This window comes from Macrobrachium rosenbergii, chromosome 12 (genome assembly GCF_040412425.1).
Source record: "Macrobrachium rosenbergii isolate ZJJX-2024 chromosome 12, ASM4041242v1, whole genome shotgun sequence".
NCBI classification, from domain to species: Eukaryota; Metazoa; Arthropoda; class Malacostraca; order Decapoda; family Palaemonidae; genus Macrobrachium; species Macrobrachium rosenbergii.
The window spans coordinates 113,862,998-113,883,242 of record NC_089752.1 but is presented as its reverse complement, the minus strand read 5'-3'; positions in this window follow the sequence as shown (position 1 = coordinate 113,883,242).

Here is a 20,245-nt window from a genome sequence, read left to right as displayed (position 1 = left end):
CTTCTTCTTTTTCGTCTGCTTCCTTCTTCTTCTTCTTCTTCTTCTTCTTCTTCTTCTTCTTCTTCTTCTTCTTCATTGTCATCTTGTAAGTGTCTGATATCGAACACAACACCTAAAAAAAACTTTATCCTCCAGCCATATTCATCAAACGGAGTTCGTGCTCTACTTTCTTCCACTATCTTAATATACTTCGTAATTAAAAACAAGTAAAAAATGCGCCGAAGTTTCCTCGGTGCAATCGAGTTTTCTGTACAGCCGGTACAGAGTATAATCAAGGCCACCGAAAATAGGTCTATCTTTCGGTGGTCTCGGTATAGTGCTGTATGAGCCGCGGCCCATGAAGCTTTAACCACGGCCCGGTGGTAGCCTATCCTATATAATTTCCGGAAGCAGGATTATGGCTAACTTTAACCATGAGTAAAATAAAAACTATTGAGGCCAGAGGGCTGCAATTTGGTATGCTTGATGATTGGAGGGTGGATGATCTACATACCAGTTTGCAGCCCTCTAGCCTCAGTGGCTTTTAAGATCTGAGGACGAACAGAAAACAGTGCGGACAGAAAACAGTGCGGACAAAAAAAGTGCGGACAGAAAAAAGTGCGGACGGAAAGAAAAATAACCTTCTCTATAATAGTTTTCTCTTACAGAAAACTAAAAATACTTTCCCATCGTATACACGAGAGAGTAATTTGAATATTGCAGGATATGCCAACACGAGAGATGCATCTGTATGAAAATGTCCCCGTGTATATATAAATACGTAAACTCGATAAACACTAGAGAGTTGGAGCGTATTATCCGACCTGTCTCCAGGAAGCGTGTGACGTCAGCGAAGCCAATTTTCAAAGTGGAATTTGATTACGTTATATATCTCCATTCTCAGAAGCTTCTGTTTTTTATGATAAAAGATAAGTAGAACAAAATTACAGGAATATTTCTTTGAGTTTATTTATAAATACGCTCGCACGTACCCACACACACACAATTTTATATAGATATATATTTATATATATATAATATATATTTACATATGTATGGATATATATATATATTTACATATAAATTTATATATATACACATACATATATAAATTTATATATATATGCATATATAAATATATATATGTATGTATACAGTATGTATAGAATTAGACATATATGGATAGACAGACATCTCAGAATATTTTGTTAGTTACTGTAATCTAACATTTTCATTCGGTCATAAGAGGCCAAGTTAGACACAATAAAAATGGGTAAATGACATAATGATGTATTTCGACTGAAACCTTAATCATGAATATGCTAAAGGCTGAATTTAAACCTTTGCCATAGATAGAGGCTGAATTTAAACCTTTGCCAAAGATAGAGGCTGAATTAAAGCTTTGCCATAGATAGAGGCTGAATTTAAACCTTTGCCATAGATAGAGGCTGAATTTAAACCTTCGCCATAGATAGAGGCTGAATTTAAACCTTTGCCATAGATATAGGCTGAATTTAAACCTTTGCCATAGATAGAGGCTGAATTTAAACCTTTGCCATAGATAGAGGCTGAATTTAAACCTTTGCCAAAGATAGAGGCTGAATTTAAACCTTTGCCATAGATAGAGGCTGGATTTTAACCTTTGCCATAGATAGAGGCTGAATTTAAACCTTTGTCATAGATATAGACTGAATTTAAACCTTTGTCATAGATAGAGGCTGAATTTAAACCTTTGCCATAGATAGAGGCTGACTTTAAACCTTTGCCATAGATAGAGGCTGAACTTAAACCTTTGCCAAAGATAGAGGCTGAATTTAACCCTTTGCCATAGATAGAGGCTGAATTTAAACCTTTGCCATAGATAGAGGCTGAATTTAAACCTTTGCCATAGATAGAGGCTGAATTTAAACCTTTGCCATAGATAGAGGCTGAATTTAAACCTTTGCCATAGATAGAGGCTGACTTTGAACCTTTGCCATAGATAGAGGCTGACTTTAAACCTTTGCCATAGATATAGGCTGAATTTAAACCTTTGCCATAGATATAGGCTGAATTTAAACCTTTGCCATAGATAGAGGCTGAATTTAAACCTTTGCCATAGATAGAGGCTGAATTTAAACCTTTGCCATAGATAGAGGCTGACTTTGAACCTTTGCCATAGATAGAGGCTGACTTTAAACCTTTGCCATAGATAGAGGCTGAATTTAAACCTTTGCCATAGATAGAGGCTGACTTTGAACCTTTGCCATAGATAGAGGCTGACTTTAAACCTTTGCCATAGATATAGTCTGAATTTAAACCTTTGCCATAGATATAGGCTGAATTTAAACCTTTGCCATAGATAGAGGCTGACTTTAAACATTTGCTATAGATAGAGGCTGACTTTAAACCTTTGCCATAGATAGAGGCTGAATTTAAACCTTTGCCATAGAAGATAGAGGCTGACTTTAAACCTTTGCCATAGATAGAGGCTGAATTTAAACCTTTGCCATAGATAGAGGCTGACTTTAAACCTTTGACATAGATAGAGGCTGAATTTACACCTTTGCCATAGATCCCGAAAAAAAAAATGCTTTAACAGCCCATACCGGGAGAATTAAAATACATAAAATAGAGAACTCATTATAATGCCGTTATCTCCGAAAAAAAAAATCTTAACGGCTTTCCCTTTCAATAATGTATGAATAAATCTCAAAAGTAAAAGGAACCTGGTATGCAAATGTGTCATCACTCAAGACCTGGATTCACTTTCTTCTGTTTAGTTTTTTTTTTTTTTTTTGATGAAACGAAAGGAGTCCCCTTAAACGATAATATTTAGGGAACTCTTTAATTCCTTTGTATCTAAAATTATTAATAATTAATCTTTTATTCTGCCTTAACGATTCTTTTTCTAGTTTTCTGTAAAAAAAAACTATTGTGTCGACTTTGTCTTTCCGTCCGCACTTCTTTCTGTCCGCACTTTTTCTGTCCGCTCTCAGATCTTAAAAACTACAGAGGCTAGGGGGCTGCAAATTGGTATGTTGATCATCCACCCTCCAGTCATCAAACATACCAAATTGCAGCCCTCCAGCCTCAGTAGTTTTGATTTTATTTAAAGTTAAAGTTAGCCATAATCGTACTTCTGGCGACGATATAGATACCAACACAGGACACCACCTGACCGTGGCTGAGTTTCAGGGGCCGCGGCTGAAAGTTTCTTACAGCATTATGCGCTGTACAGAAAACTCGATGGCGCCGAAGAAACTTCGGCGCATTTTTTACTTGTTTTTATTGCTTTTATAAACAGAATGAATGATAATTCATAAACCATTTCAATCAAACTTTAATCTACAACACAAAATAAAATAAAATGATATCAACGAGAAAGAAAAGTCTATTGGAACCGGAGTCAGCCGCCTTCTAAGTCCCACAAGTCGCTGAGGTAAAACTTTTAATTTCAAATCTCGCAGGGAGAGAGAGAGAGAGAGAGAGAGAGAGAGAGATTAGTAGCTGCTTTATATTCTGAACTTTTGGGGGATGTGTCGAAGGGAAAGAAGTCACTTTTCGAATTGGACAGAGAGAGAGAGAGAGAGAGAGAGAGAGAGAGAGAGAGAGAGAGAGAGAGAGAGTGTGTTGCTTCAACGTTCATATATTATTATTATTATTATTTCGGTAGATGCAACCTATTCACACGGAACAAGCCCACCAAAGGGGCCACTGACTTGAAATCCAAGCTTCCAAAGAATGTTGGTTTCAACCTCCCACCGCAGCGCCCCCCGCCCCCACAAACTGCGGCAGTAACTGATCATGATACAGAGTCAGTGATTTTACATTGCCGTGGGGGAAGCGCGAACTCGCGACATCTGAACGGCATGCCACGACAATAGCGACCATAACCAGCGGACCAGCTACTTGGGAGTTTACAAATATTCCTCTCGGTATTAGCGTTTTTCGTGCTTGTCATCTGGCCGTAGTTGCTTTTAAAATGCTTTCGCCTTGATTGTCAGTGCTCCTGTTCTAACTTAAGACTCTTTATCATATATTATTTAAGTCACTACACACGTCCTTTTTTTCTGGGATATCAGTAGGGCTCATTTAAAAAGGACCAAATATAATTCTAGTGCATGAACATATTCAGGGCGCGGATCTTAATCAAATCTATTAAATAGTTGTTCAATTAATGGCGTCCTTTTCGACAAGGTTAAATCGTCGGAAACCTAAACATTAATCTGTTGCTGACTCCACTCCTAAACGAGTAAAAAATGCGCCGTAGTTTCTTCGGCGCAATCGAGTTCTCTGTACAGCCGCTACAGCGTATAATCAAGGCCATCGAAAATAGATCTCTTTTTCGTTGGTCTCGGTATAATGGTGTATGAGTCGCCGCCCATGAAAGTTTAACCACGGCCCGGTGGTGGCCTGTCCTATATCGTTGCCAGAAACACGATTATGGCTAACTTTAACCTTAAACCAAAAAAAAAAAAAAGATACTGAGGCTAGAGGGCTGCAATTTGGTGTGTTTGAAGATTGGGGCGTGGAGGATCAACTTACCAATTTGCAGCCCTCTAGCCTCAGTGGTTTTTAAGATCTGAGGGAGGACAGAATGAAGTGCGGACGGACAGACAAAGCCGGCACAATAGTTTTCATTTACCGAAAACTAAAACTTCAGTGAAAATGCATTCTTTTCTACAAAAATAAATCAATGAAATTAACAATAAGAGAGAGAGAGAGAGAGAGAGAGAGAGAGAGAGAGAGAGAGAGAGAGAGACCCGAACGCCGCTTCCCAGAAGAAAATCGCCTTCCGCAAATGAAATCGTCCCGTCAAGTGAGATTTGGCTGCGAGACTCATCGGCGTCGAAACGAGCGGGAAATGAAGTCCGTCTTTCTGCTATCGAGGACGGCGATGACTCCGGGTGTGTGGGACTTCATTGAATTCGCATAATGAATCAGGAAACGGCCTGTGACGGGGAGCCAATAACCTCCAGGCCCTCAGCGCAGGAATGTCAGGGATGCATTTCGTCACTTCGTGGATCAAGAGAGACCAGGCAGGCAGGAAATGTTGCAACGCGAATGCTCTTCCGCCTTTGATGCATTCTTCTCCTCGAGGTCCCTTCTGGATCCTCGTTCTATTTTCTGACAAATACTTTCAGCCTGATTGCCTGCAGACTAACTGAGATGGAATGGACCCTAGATTGACAAATACTCTCGGATAGATTGCCTGTAAACTGAGATGGAATAGTCCCTAGAATTGACAAATACTCCCGGACAGATTGTCTGTAAACTGAGATGGAATAGTCCCTAGAATTGACAAATACTCCTGGATAGATTGCCTGTAAACTGAGATGGAATAGTCCCTAGAATTGACAAATACTCCCGGACAGATTGTCTGTAAACTGAGATGGAATAGTCCCTAGAATTGACAAATACTCCCAGACAGATTGTCTGTAAACTGAGATGGAATAGTCCTTAGAATTGACAAATACTCCCAGACAGATTGTCTGTAAACTGAGATGGAATAGTCCTTAGGATCGACAAATACTCCCAGACAGATTGTCTGTAAACTGAGATGGAATAGACCCTAGATTGACAAATAGTCTCTGACAGATTTCCTGGAAACTGAGATGGAATAGACCTTAGATTGACAAATACTCTCAGACAGATTGCCTGTAAACTGAGATGGAATAGCTCCAAGATTGGCAAATAGTTCCACCATGATTACCTGTAGACTTGCTGAGATAAAATAGACCTTGGATTGACAAATAGTTTCAGTTTGATTGACTGTAGACCAACAGACTAATTACATCCTACATTTTACTATGATTTTCTGGTAAAATACTTTCAGTATGAGTGCTGTAGACTAAATGAAAGAATAACTCTAGGTTTTTGTTGCATTATCTGACAAGTGCATTCAGGATTGTTGTCTTTAACTTAACTGAGATTTATAATGCGAAACATGAATGAATGGTCGGCCCCTAGCTGCAACCCCTTTCATTCCTTTTACTTTACCTCCATTCATATTATCTTTCTTCCATCTTACTTCCCCCCCCCCTCTCCTAACTACTGTTTCACAGTGCAACTAGTTCCTCATTGGACGGTGGGGTATCGTTCTCAGCTAGCACTCTGCTGGTCCCGCGTTCGGTTCTCCGACCGACCAATGAAGAATTAGAGGAATTTATTTCTGGTGATAGAAATTCATTTCTCGTTATAATGTGGTTCTCATTCCACAATAAGCTGTAGGTCCCGTTGCTAGGCAACCAATTGGTTCTTAGCCATGTAAAATAAATCTAATCCTTCGGGCCAGCCCTAGGAGAGCTGTTAATCACCTCAGTGCAGTGGTCTGGTTAAACTAAGGTATACTTTTTAACTTTTTTTCACAGTGCAGCTGCGAGGTTTTCCTCCCGTTACACCTTTCAAACCTTTCTACTGTCAATTTCTCTTTCAGCTCTGAATGACTTCATAGGTCCCAGTGCTTGGCCTTTGGCCTAAATTCTTTATTCCATTCCATTCCGAGAACAATGCTTTGAAAAACGACAAAAAAAAAAAAAAAAATCAGCGCGATGAAACTAGCTTCAAAACGGCTTCCCCAAAAATTCTTTTATTTGAAAGCCGAATCTATAACAGACGTAACACTGAAGAACGGAGAACAGCCGATAAATTCAATGAATTCAAGAATATTTAGAAGCCCTCTCAAGATACCGCTCTCGACCCTTAAGACGTGGCACGATTACCCTTCCTTTGTGATGGTAATCATTTCCATCGACTCTCTTTCCTCTCTCTCCCCCACAAGGGGGCAGTGCCGTCAGTGCATTTCGCGCGGTGCACTGTAGGCATTACTATAAGGTTCTTTACAGCGTCCCTTCGGCCCCTAGCTGCAACCCCTTTCAGTCCTTTTACTGTACCTCCGTTCACATTCTCTTTCCCCAATCCTACTTTCCATCCTACCCTAACAGTTGATTCACAGTGCAACTGCTTTGAGGTTTTCCTCCTGCTAAACCTTTCAAACCTTTTTGCTGTGAATTTCCTTTTCAGCGCTGACTGACCTCATAGGTCCCAGCGCTTGGTCTTTTGCCTAAATTCTATATTCTGTTATATTCTATTCTTTCCTCTTTCATTATTAGGTGTAAAAGTTTCATTTCTGTAGAAGCTTGATAAGTGTCAAAGACCTCTCAGGATTGCTTCATGCCAATGCATATTCATAATAATAATAATAATAATACTAATAATAATAATAATAATAATGCAATCACAAAGCAGATCCTTCTTCTGGTCAGAAAAACAAGCGCAAAAGAATGACAAGTAAAATAGAATTCCCTCCAAACGGCATAAAACTAAATCTCGGATTTATGCGAAATCTAAATTTGCAATAAAAACTTCTCAACTTGTCAGAGCCTTTGAAAAAAAAAAGATTTTAGAATGAGAGAAGGCAATGCAATACCATATAATGGACTATCAATTATTAAAATTCAGTTGTGAGTTCACCTTTTTAAATGAAATTCACTTGTGATTATAAAAATATATTCGTTGGCGTTGTGTGTTCCACCAAAGGAATGATTTGGTAATGTGCAATGATTTTTTTAATCTTCAGTAGACTCCTTCAGAGAGAGAGAGAGAGAGAGAGAGAGAGAGAGAGAGAGAGATTGAAGGCTTAGTAATCAAATATTTCGAAGCAGCAACACGAATGTTCTGGGGAAATATTACGATCAGGAAGAGATTAATCATTTTACCTAAGTGTTATGATTAGTTTTCTTTCACGTATGCCGAGCAATTCGGCTTAAATGGGACTTGCCTAATTGCTCGGCGTTCGAACTGAGGTCCGTCAAAGCAAGCTTGGGGGAATTACGCCAATTCCTGCGTAATTAATCGGACCCTTTGCCAACAGCTCGAAGCTTCAAGGTAACTGCTGGATATAGCGGGTGGGAAGTACTTGTTGAATGGCACTCTACTGACTTCAGAAACTTGCCTCCGTAGGGGGTTAGTGCCGTCAGTGTACCCCACGAGGTGCACTGTAGGCATTACTAAAGGTTCTTTGCAGAGTCCCTTCGGCCCCTAGCTGTAACCCCTTTCGTTCCTTTTTCTGTACCTCCGTTCATATTCTCTTTTGTCTGTCTTGCTATCCACCCTCTCCTAACAATAATTTCATAATTTCCTCCTGCTACACCTTTCAAACCTACCTACTCTCATTTTCCTTTCCAGCGTTGAATGACCTCGTATGTCCCAGTGCTTGGCCATTGGCCTAAACTCTATATTCCATTCCATTCCATTCAGAAAGTTGCAGAGAGGTTTAGAAATATAATTTTAAGTTGAGATAAACTTTCCATAAATGTATTTCTTGATAAATGGTAGTTTTACCTCAGTGATTCTTTGATGTATTGGTAACTGTTGTGGCATCAAGGAATTACGAGTTTGAAGCCAAAGAATTTTTCTACCTCCGTGAAACAAAAAGTCACTGAAAAAAATAGCAAATAGGCTTAAATAAATATTAACCATAGGTTGATAAAGTATAATCAGATACAAAAAGTTAAATCCCAGCTGATAATAAGCTGGAATCGAGTATTATGTACGAAGTTTACAGCTATTGTACGTGTATAGACTAACGCGTAGATCTGCAGTCTTGTTCAAGACTGAGTCCTTGAAGGAAAATTTCAGACTGACTGCATGGCAACGAAAACTGCAGACTGACTGCGTGGCAACGAAAATTGCAGACTGACTGCATGGCAACAATTTCTTATTCAAATGCACAGCTTTGTCTGTCCGTCCGCACTTTATTCTGTCCGCACTGTTTCTCTCCGCCCTCAGATCTTAAAACTACTGAGGCTACAGGGCTGCAAATTGGTGTGTTGATCATACACCCTCCAATCATCAAACATACCAAATTGCAGCCCTCTAGCCTCAGTAGTTTTGATTTGATTTAAGGTTAAAGTTAGCCATAATCGTGCTTCTGGCAACGATATAGGATAGGCCACCACCAGCATTGGTTAAAGTTTCATGGGCCGTAGCTCATGCAGCATTATACCGAGGCCACCGAAAGAAGCTCTGTTTTCGGAGGCCTTGATTATACGCTGTAGCGGCTGTACAGAAAACTTGATTGCGCCGGAGAAATTTCGGTGCATTTTTTCTTGTTTCTTATAGTAATAATAGTTGGCAATCCTTAGTGGGTGATTTAACTCGTCTATAGCTTCTGCAGCAATCCCTGTCTTGAGTGTCCCAAGATGGGATGAAAATTTTCCGTCACAAAATTTGTAGTCAAAATTCCAGGCTAAATAAATAGTTGGTATTTCAGGCTATTCCTGTTCAGTCTTGACAACTTTAGTTGCTATATAGGGATTGTCCAAGTCAGTCTTGACAACTGTGTTGCTATATAGAGATTATCCAGGTCAGTCTTGACAACTGTAGTTGCTATATAGGGATTGTCCAAGTCAGTCTTGACGTTTGGTTGAGACATTGGCTTTGATTGTTAGTTGAGAAGAACTGACGTAAGTTTCTTCTGCGAATCGAGTTAGATTTCGCAGAGACCAGGATCTCAATCAGTAACCTTGCCAAGGTTACTTTAGGAATTCTAATACTTCTCAAGATTTGGGCTATTTGGACCGAACTCTGAAGGTTGGACTATCTTGTCAAAACTATTCTTTCCAGTTTATCCTTCGATATGGAAAGGTGACATTGCGCAGAAAGGTTTCAAGGTATATTCCGTCGAAGGAGGTAGACTTAAATCTTATTACAGTCATATTTTGTACCAGTTGTCTTTGAAATCATTGATGCTCGGTGATTTATGGGTCTTCCGTTAAAAATGCTGCTTATAATTTTGATATAGGCCTTTTTGGAGATTGTATTTTTGTTAGTTTTTTCAGAGTGTTACTTCTTAAACCACATGTTTGCGCTATCCATAAAATTTTTTTTGAGATTATATTGTGTTAGTGTTTGTTTTTTCAGTGTTACTTCTTAAACCGCATATTTTAAGTTATCCATAGAATTTTGTACGCAGGATTTGTGCTTGCATAAATTGAAAAGGCTATCTAAAAAAATCCCAGATTTTACGTTTATAAACATGCACGTTTAGATTAAACATCTAGCATCTGGCGCCCTCAAGCACTCCATCATAAACATCGTCCCAACTCCCAGCGAAGGAATTATTGACCGACCTCGTACCTAACCTCCCTCCGAATGACATACAATCCCTCCTGTCTTGTCCTTCAGCAGAGACTGATTCCCCTCGGACACAGCTCATATTCCCCTTCCTCAGCCATAATGATCCGCTCCCTGCGTGATTGCATCAAGCGCTGATGAATGATATTTGTGATATTTACTAACATACGAAATTGCTTGCCGGTTCGGCCTCATAACAGTTTCATTCAGCGGACTGCCCCGGAATTAAACATGGCGGTAAATAAGCAAGTCGGTCGCTTTCGCTTGTAATAATATGCAAATGAGGAGCATGCTGGGCGTAAAATTACACGCGTTATTCATTACGGTTGGGAAATAGTTCGAGTGATTGTTAATTCAAAATAATAGGTTTGTAGATTGTGAAATAGTTCGAGTGATTGTTAATTCAAAATAATAGGTTTATAGATTGTGAAATAGTTCGAGTGATTGTTGGTTCAAAATAATAGGTTTATAGATTGTGAAATAGTTCGGGTGATTGTTAGTTCAAAATAATAGGTTTATAGATTGTGAAATAGTTCGAGTGATTAATTCAAAAGTCTTAAGTATAGATTGTGAAATAGTTCGAGTGATTGTTAATTAAAATTTGTTAATTAAAAATCATAAGTGTATAGATTATGAAATGGTTCGAGTGATTGTTAATTTAAAACTCATAAGTGTATGGATTGTGAAATAGTTCGGGTGATTGTTAATTCAAAATAATAGGTTTATAGATTGTGAAATAGTTCGAGTGATTGTTAATTCGAAATAATAGGTTTATAGATTGTGAAATAGTTCGAGTGACTGTTAATTCAAAAGTCTTAAGTATAGATTGTGAAATAGTTCGAGTGATTGTTAATTAAAAGTTGTTATTTAAAAATCATAAGTGTATAGATTATGAAATGGTTCGAGTGATTGTTAATTTAAAACTCATACGTGTATGGATTGTGAAATAGTTCGAGTGATTGTTAATTTAAAACTCATAAGTAGATTGTGAAACAGTTCGAGTGAATGTTAATAGATTGTGAAATAGTTCGAGTGATTGTTAATTCAAAAATCATAAGTGTATAGATTGTGAAATAGTTCGGGTGATTGTTAATTCAAAATCAAAAGTGTATAGATTATGAAATAGTTCGAGTGATTGTTAATTCAAAATCAAAAGTGTATAGATTGTGAAATAGTTCGAGTGATTGTTAATTCAAAATCATAAGTGTATAGATTGTGAAATAGTTCGGGTGATTGTTAATTCAAAAATCATAAGTGTATAGATTGTGAAATAGTTCGGGTGATTGTTAATTCAAAATCAAAAGTGTATAGATTGTGAAATAGTTCGAGTGATTGTTAATTCAAAATCATAAGTGTATAGATTGTGAAATAGTTCGAGTGATTGTTAATTCAAAATCATAAGTGTATAGATTGTGAAACAGTTCGAGTGATTGTTAATTAAAAAATCATAAGTGTATAGATTGTGAAACAGTTCGAGTGATTGTTAATTCAAAAATTATAAGTGTATAGATTGTGAAATAGTTCGAGTGATTGTTAATTCAAAATCATAAGTGTATAGATTGTGAAATAGTTCGAGTGATTGTTAATTCAAAAATCATAAGTGTATAGATTGTGAAATAGTTCGAGTGATTGTTAATTCAAAATCATAAGTGTATAGATTGTGAAATAGTTCGAGTGATTGTTAATTCAAAAATCATAAGTGTATAGATTGTGAAATAGTTCGAGTGATTGTTAATTCAAAATCATAAGTATATAGATTGTGAAATAGTTCGAGTGATTGTTAATTCAAAAATTATACTGTAAGTGTATAGATTGTGAAACAGTTCGAGTGATTGTTAATTCAAAACTTCGAAGCGAGACTCACAATAGAAGATACACCAGTTTGTTCAATAGAGGGACATTTTTTAGTTTTCTGTAAAGAAAATTGTGACGGCTTTGTCTGTCCGTCCGCACTTTATTCTGTCCGCACTTTTTCTGTCCGCCCTCACATCTTAAAAACCACTGAGGCTAGAGGGCTGCAAATTGGTATGTTGATCATCCACCCTCCAATCATCAAACATACCAAATTGCAGCCCTCTAGCCTCAGTAGTTTTTATTAAATTTAAGGTTAAAGTTAGCCATAATCGTGCTTCTGGCAACGATATGTGAAAGGCCACCACCGGGCTGTGGTTAAAGTTTTATGGGCCGCGGCTCATACAGCATTATACCGAGACCTCCAAAAGATAGATCTATTTTCGGTGGCCGTGATTGCAAGTTGTAGCGACTATACAGAAAACTCGATTGCGCCGAAGAAACTTCGGCGCATTTTTTAATTGTTTTTTTGAAACCAAATGCAAACGAAAATCATGATCATATCACCTGCTTTAGATAAAGTTGGTGTTTTCGTCCATAACAGCTTATAAATTAAATAAGAGAAAATAAAAGCGATCCTTAGTAAATTCGAAAGACTAAATGTGTACTATAAAAAGAAACTGGAATTTTCCGTCTTGTTTTCGAGTATGCGGGTAAAATTATTGGTATTCAGATTTATTCAAAACAGCACTCACAGAAATCATCAAAAGAATATAACTGAATGTGGATGAACCACAAAGAATCAATAGTTTGTGTAAGTGAAGTTTATTCATACACAATATATATATATATATATATATATATATATATATATATATATATATATATATATATATATATATTATATATATATATATATACACATACATTAACTTAAAAATTTATGTTAAGAAAAAGTCCCTTCTCTGTCAGCCTATGTAAATCTTGATGACATGAAATTATTAAGTGAATACCATAAGATATACAAGTCAGTCTTTCATAAAACCTCAGAAGCAAATCATTCGACCACATGTTTCGTCAGTTCGCCCAGTTGTGGATTCCATGACGTTCCAGTATTTTAACCTTCCAAATAAATTGAGTTAAAGAATACAGACACTGCCCTACTTACAAACGTGTAATGTTCCGGACGGCCTTTTTATATGTTGAATTTTTTGTAATTTGGTTACTGTACTCTTCATGCCTATTTAAGCCCAACATGATATAAAATCAATGCGGTACCGGACGTTTATTCATCCTAAAACCAGTGGCGTAGCTGGTATTCCATCAGTGGGGGGCTGCCTAGGTGGGGCCAAGATATTTTTTGGGAGACCAAAGAAAATGACACAAAACTAATGTACCAATTCTGTAATTAGTAAAATATATACTAATCTCGAAGGTATATATCCATGTGAATGAAGGAAAATAATAGCATTAGTAATTAGTAAACCTGTATTTGAAATGATAGAGCTCCATTTTCAATTAATTTTCAACTCACTATATACAAATGTATCAAATATTCTAATGTAAATTTCATCACAACCTTATATTCAACACTAGCCTAATGTCTGTCATCAAGTTTTAAATTTTCAACTATAGTTTAGCTGCAAAGGGAATTTCAACTGCGGGGGCCCGGCCCCCCCATAGCAACGCCGCTGCCTAAAACACAATACACTATACATACAGTACTGTATGTACAGAATAAGCGCACAAAACAAAATTTGAACTCCCAGGTGGCAAAGGAGGAGCTCTCTGAACACAATTTTAATATGCGATCCTATTTTGTTCGTATCTCTGAATGGTTGGAAGTGGAGTGTTCGTAAGTAGGGTAATTGCATTAAGAAAGCGACTAGAAAAAATAAGATTCTTCTTAATGTAGAAAAGCAACACTGATTTACTTACTAAATGTCACTGATGACACTTACCGCTCGATGTGCTGCGGTCTTTTCGCCCATGCCAACTACCCTCGCCCAAAATCCAATCTCCTAGGCGTTATAGCGTTCCCCTCCTACGCAGTCCAGACTCCCCTTTTCCCCGGTAATCATTAACTAACGCTCCCGCTCGATTACAACGAACCGCGATGAATGGCGCTCGTAAAACCAAAAATAAATCCAGTTTCACAAGAATTCCATACATACATTAACGGGTCCTCAGGTATCCCTTAAGCAATCCGATTGGCTAGGAAAATAGTCCTTCGTTTTCTGTTGCAATAGTATGCAAATGAAGGCCGTTTTGAGCTAGACAAACCCCGGGTTATTCAGCCGTGAAATAGTTCGGGCAATTACCGTCCCAAAAATCATAATCGCGTCGAGGGGGAAGCTTTCCAATCTCCATGTCATTTCAACGCCGTGATATTACGCTTCCCGATGGAACGTCATTAATGAGCAATATACAGTTTCAGGACGTTAAATATCGTGATGTATTGTATTAATTGATAGGGGGAAAACTCCTTTTCTCTCTCTCTCTCTCTCTCTCTCTCTCTCTCTCTCTCTCTCTCTCTCAACAATTGCAAGATGAGGGCAGCAAAATCCTATTATCTCGTACGAAAGGAAATTGTTATTTTGATTAATACCAACAAACGTTTAGCGAGAATATGACGATGATGATAAATCCGTGGTTGAAGAGGAAAACATGACTGGATTCCTTTAGTGTATGAACCAGGTGTATGATATGAATAGGTAAAAGAAGAACAAAAATCGAAACGGCGAGAATTTGGCGAATCAGATTGTTATCGGAAATCGTTTTATTTTGATTGAGTCTGCGACCCTTCTGCCTCCTCTCTCCTCGTGCCCTTTTAGCCCTGAGCTAAACCTCAAGATTCATGCAGATCGCGCTCCAGGAACCGTCGGAAATTGAAGTTGAAGATTACAGGTGTGTGAGGTGAAGAGGAGGAAAAATAGAACTACTTTAGATTTAAGATTAAAAAAACAAGTGAAAATTGCGCCGAATTTTCTTCGGCGCAATCGAGTTTTCTGTACAGCCGCTACGGCGTGTAATCGAGGCCACCGAAAACAGATCTATCTTTCGGTGGTCTTGGTATAATGCTGTACGAACCGCGGCCAATGAAACTTTAGCCACGACCCGGTGGTAGCCTATCCTATACCGTTGCCACAAACACGATTATGGCTAACTTTAACCTTAAATAAAATAAAAACTACTGAGGCTAGAGGACTGCAATTTGGTATGTTTGATGATTGGAGGATGGGTTATCAACATACGAATTTGCAGCCATGTAGCCTCTGTAGTTTTTAAGATCTGAGGGCGGCCAGAATAAAGTGCGGACGGACATATGAAGCCGGCACAATAGTTTTATTTTCAGAAAACTAAAAATCATTAAAGCGTCGAGGATATGTCAAAATAACTTTACGTGAGACCTGAAGGTTTAGATATATTAATACACCGTAATTTCCTTTGATGTTATTTACAAGAAAAATTCTTATCTCCTATCGTGAAAGTAAAAAAAAATTAAGATTAATAAATCCACTACAGCTCATTCATTTCAAATTTATATTTTCAGCAATAACATTTCATGTTTAAGAAGAAAACCAAAATCAATAAAAAAAAATTATTGAAATGATTAAAATATCAAAGAGATTGATTTCTCTCAGATTACAACCGAACACGTGATAAAAAAACTATTGCAAAATTTTTGTATTATTTTTTACTGTGAATTTCATTTCTGCCATACCCAATATTCTTAACGACACGTATTTATATATTTCAACATTCTTAAAGACACGTATTTAAGCATTTCAGTATTCTTAACAACACGTATTTAAACATTTCAATACTCTTAACGACACACATTTAAACATTTCATTATTCGTAACGACACGTATTTAAACATTCCAACATTCTTAAAGACACGTATTTAAACATTTCAATATTCTTAACACGTATTTAAACATTTCAGTATTCTTAACGACACGTATTTAAACATTTCAGTATTCGTAACGACACGTATTTAAACATTCCAGCATTCTTAACGACAGATATTTAAGCATTTCAGTATTCTTAACAACACGTATTTAAACATTTCAATATTCTTAACGACACACATTTAAACATTTCAGTATTCGTAACGACACGTATTCAAACATTCCAACATTCTTAACGACACATATTTAAACATTTCAATATTCTTAACGACACATATTTAAACATCTCAATATTCTTAACGACACATATTTAAACATCTCAATATTCCTAACGACACCTATTTAAACATTTCAACATTCCTAACGACACATATTTAAACATTTCAATATTCTTAACGACATACTTAAACATGTTGATTTCGTAACAACGCATATTTAAACATTTCAACGTTCTTAACGGCACGTATTTAAATATTTCAAATATATATCATTCGCATCTGGATGCAATTTAGAAACCCCAAGCTCCACTAATGAGGACATTTCTAGTTTATTTGCAGTCATTATACCTGCAAAGACTCTCTAATGCATGAGTTCAATCTCAGTCAAATCACTCTTTCATAAATTCCAGTGATGCATCATTAGACCCTACTTCCTGAGGGTAACATCCCGTAGGGGTTTGGTAGTGCCGTCAGTGCCCCTCACGCGGTGCACCGTAGGCAGGTTCTTTGCAGCGCCCTTCGCCCACAAGCTAACTCGTTTCATTCCTTTTACTGCACCTCCGTTCATATAATCTTTCCTCCATCTTACTTTTCCGACCTCTCCAAACAATTGTTTCATAGTGCGGCTGCGAGGTTTTCCACCTGTTACACCTTTCAAACCTCCTTTACTGTCAAGTTCCATTTCAGCGCTGAATGACCTCATAGGTCCCAGAGCTTGGCCCTTGACCTAAATTTTATATTCCTTTCCTAAAGGTGTCTAGGGCAGAGATAATGGAGGCAAATATTGGATGATTTTTTTCAATCTTGTTTTTCCCAACTGCTTTTTCCATGAATATTAATTTGGAATAGAAAAAATGAGAAATCATATCACATTTAGCTTCAGTTAACATCAACAAAAAACAAGATTAAATTCAAATATATCGAGTATATACGAATTTGTAGTGTATGTATTTCTGGAATAAACTGAAAGCGTTCCCTCAAGCATTTCCCCGAAAATCAGGAATTATATTTCAACTTTTAACGGAATGATTTACTTCCTGCTTCGCTCCGCGGGCGTTATTAGCGTTATTTTAATTGTAATTTCATAGCGCAGGCAACCTACATTCCCGTCCTGCGATGATAATGACACCCCTTCTCTGCAGCATCAAGATTGATGAACAGAATCATTCAAATATCAAATCGCCCAGACCACTCGCTCACTCTCCTCCCTATTCCATGCATAAATTAAACCGTCCTCGACCGGCCAAGAGAACAAATAGTTAGTTTAACAGTCATAATAATATGCAAATAACGTCTCTCTGAACTGAAAAAAAAAGTACTTGGGTCATTAATCCTTGTAATTTTGACGCCTGGGTATTGTAATTCTCCGCTGATTTCCAGTTGCTTGTTTGGGTCATTAATCCTTGTAATTTTGACGCCTGGATATTGTAATTCTCCGCTGATTCCCAGTTGCTTATTTGGGTCATTAATCCTTGTAATCTTGACGCGTGGATATTATAATTTTCTGCTAATTTCCAATTAGTTATTTGGGTCATTAATCCTTGTAATTTTGACGCGTGGATATTTCTCCGCTGATTTCCAGTAGCTTATTTGGGTCAGTAATCCGTGTAATTTTGACGCGTGGATATTGTAATTTTCTGCTAATTTCCAAATTATTGCTTATTTGGGTCATTAATCCTTGTAATTTTGACACTTGGATACTGTGATTCTCCGCTAATTTCCAATTGTTTATCTGGGTCATTAATCCTTGTAATTTTGACGCCTGGATATTGTAATTCTCCGCTAATTTCCAATTGCTTATTTGGGTCGTTAATCCTTGTAATTTTGGCGCCTGGATATTGTAATTCTCCGCTAATTTCCAGTTGTTATTGAATGGAAAGTTCAAAGTTCCCAGACTTTGATTGACAGAGGCTAAACACTTTGTACAATTTTTCTCCTAACAAACTTCTCTGTTGATATATGCAATAATGATTGACCATATCTCTCAGAGACTTCAAAGAATGGTAAATAATATTTATGAAAGTAAAAAAAAAAATAATATGCTCGCTTACGAGTCTGTAACAGGTCTTCCAAGGAAGGTATGAAATTCAAATTCTTTGTCTTATATTATATAACTCTTTCAAATGTTGAGGAAAAGAAAATGCACAGGGTGGAAAGATTGTACTGGAACAGATTTCAAGAACAAATATATTAAGAATAATTTTTAAAATCTTACGACCTACATAGCAGACTTACTCATGAATGACTTTATATATATATATATATATATATATATATATATATATATATATATATATATATATATATATATACATATATATATATATATATAATATATATTGTCCTAAATACTTGGCTACCTTTTGAGAGAGAGAGAGAGAGAGAAACTCAATAAAATATGATGTTATATCCAACCAAAACTTTAACATTGGCTTGTAAATCACTTACGTGGACGAACTAACTGAAATTCGTAGTGAATCACAAAGATCATCATACTGATTTGCCTCAGTGAGGCAAATCAGTAAATTTGAAAAGTATGCAGACTTAATTACCTTATAAAATGAAGTTTGATTATTACACAATAATTACCTTTACATTCAGCGTAGCGCAACTCGAATTGAGGAGCATTTCATGAGAAAATTAAGGAGCATTTCATGAGAAAATTAAGCAGCATTTCATGAGAAAATTCAGGAGCATTTTATGAGAAAATTAAGGAGCATTTCATGAGAAAATTAAGTTGCATTTTATGAGAAAATTTAGGAGCATTTCATGAGAAAATTCAGGAGCATTGCATGAGAAAATTGAGGAGCATTTTATGAGAAAAATGAGGAGCATTTTATGAGAAAATTACGCAGCATTTCATGAGAAAATTAAGCAGCATTTCATGAGAAAATACAGGAGCATTTCATGAAAAAACTAAGGAGCATTTTATGAGAAAATACAGGAGCATTTCATGAGAAAATTAAGAAGCATTTCATGATAAAATTAAGGAACATTTCATGAGAAAATCAAGGAGCATTTCATGAGAAAATTAAGGAATATTGCACGAGAAAATTAAGGAGCATAGAACAACGAAAGAGTAAATCTTCTAAATCTTCACGTTTTGAATCTTTCGGCCTGATAGCCCGCGTAGTAAACGCCCTAGCAGTGGGCAAGGTGCAGGGCAGGACATGCGGTTGTAAATTGGTAACGATTAATTCGCCCTTAATGAATCTGTTTGGAGTAACTGTTGCCCAAATGGGTACCATATATTTCTTGTCAGGCGGGAGTATGGGAGAGCGTTAAATGTGTCAGTGGTGTGAATGGGTATTGCGTAGAGTAGAGTCCGTTTCCTCTCTACGATTCTACTAGAAAAAGGAAAAAGGCTTCTTATGCCTCACATGGTTAATTGATGTCATGAAATGTTTAAGCATACTCTGAAAACGAGGTTTATCGCAATGTTTTTATCTATTTAAAGCAGTTCGTTTTTAGTTTTCTGTAAAAGAAAACTATTGTGCCGGCTTTGTCTGTCCGTCAGCACTATTCTATCCGCACTTCTTCTGTCCGCCCTCAGATCTTAAAAACTACTGAGGCTAGAGGGCTGCAAGTTGGCATGTTGATTATCCACCCTCCAATCATCAAACATACCAAATTGCAGCCCTCTAGCCTCAGTAGTTTTTATCTTATTTAAGGTTAAAGTTAGCCATAATCGTGATTCTGGCAACGATATAGGATAAGCCACCACCGGGCCGTGGTTAAGGTGTCGTGGGCCGCGGCTCATACAGCATTATACCGAGACCACCGAAAGATAGGAATATTATCGTTGGTCTTAATTATAAGTCGTAGCGGCTGTACAGTAAACTCGATTGCGCCGGAGAAACTTCGGCTCATTTTTACTTGCTTTTTTAATAATTTCCATACAATTTACCAAAAAGTGCTCGAGAATTACGCACTCAAAGCGAAAATATTGATCCTCACTGGCCAAGACATAGAAGGGGAATAAAGTACTTAAATCTCTTTCGGTCTCATTTCATCGTAATACAATTAAGGAAATTTATGGTGTATGGCCCTGGCTTTAACGAGACTTAGAAAAGGGCGCTGGGACGCCATTTGTTCAGAAGGGCATCAAATAAGGAACGAAATTCTTCGATCTTCATACCCAGACTCTTTAGCGTTGCCAGCAGATACACACGCACACACACACACACACGCACACACACATATATATATATATATATATATATA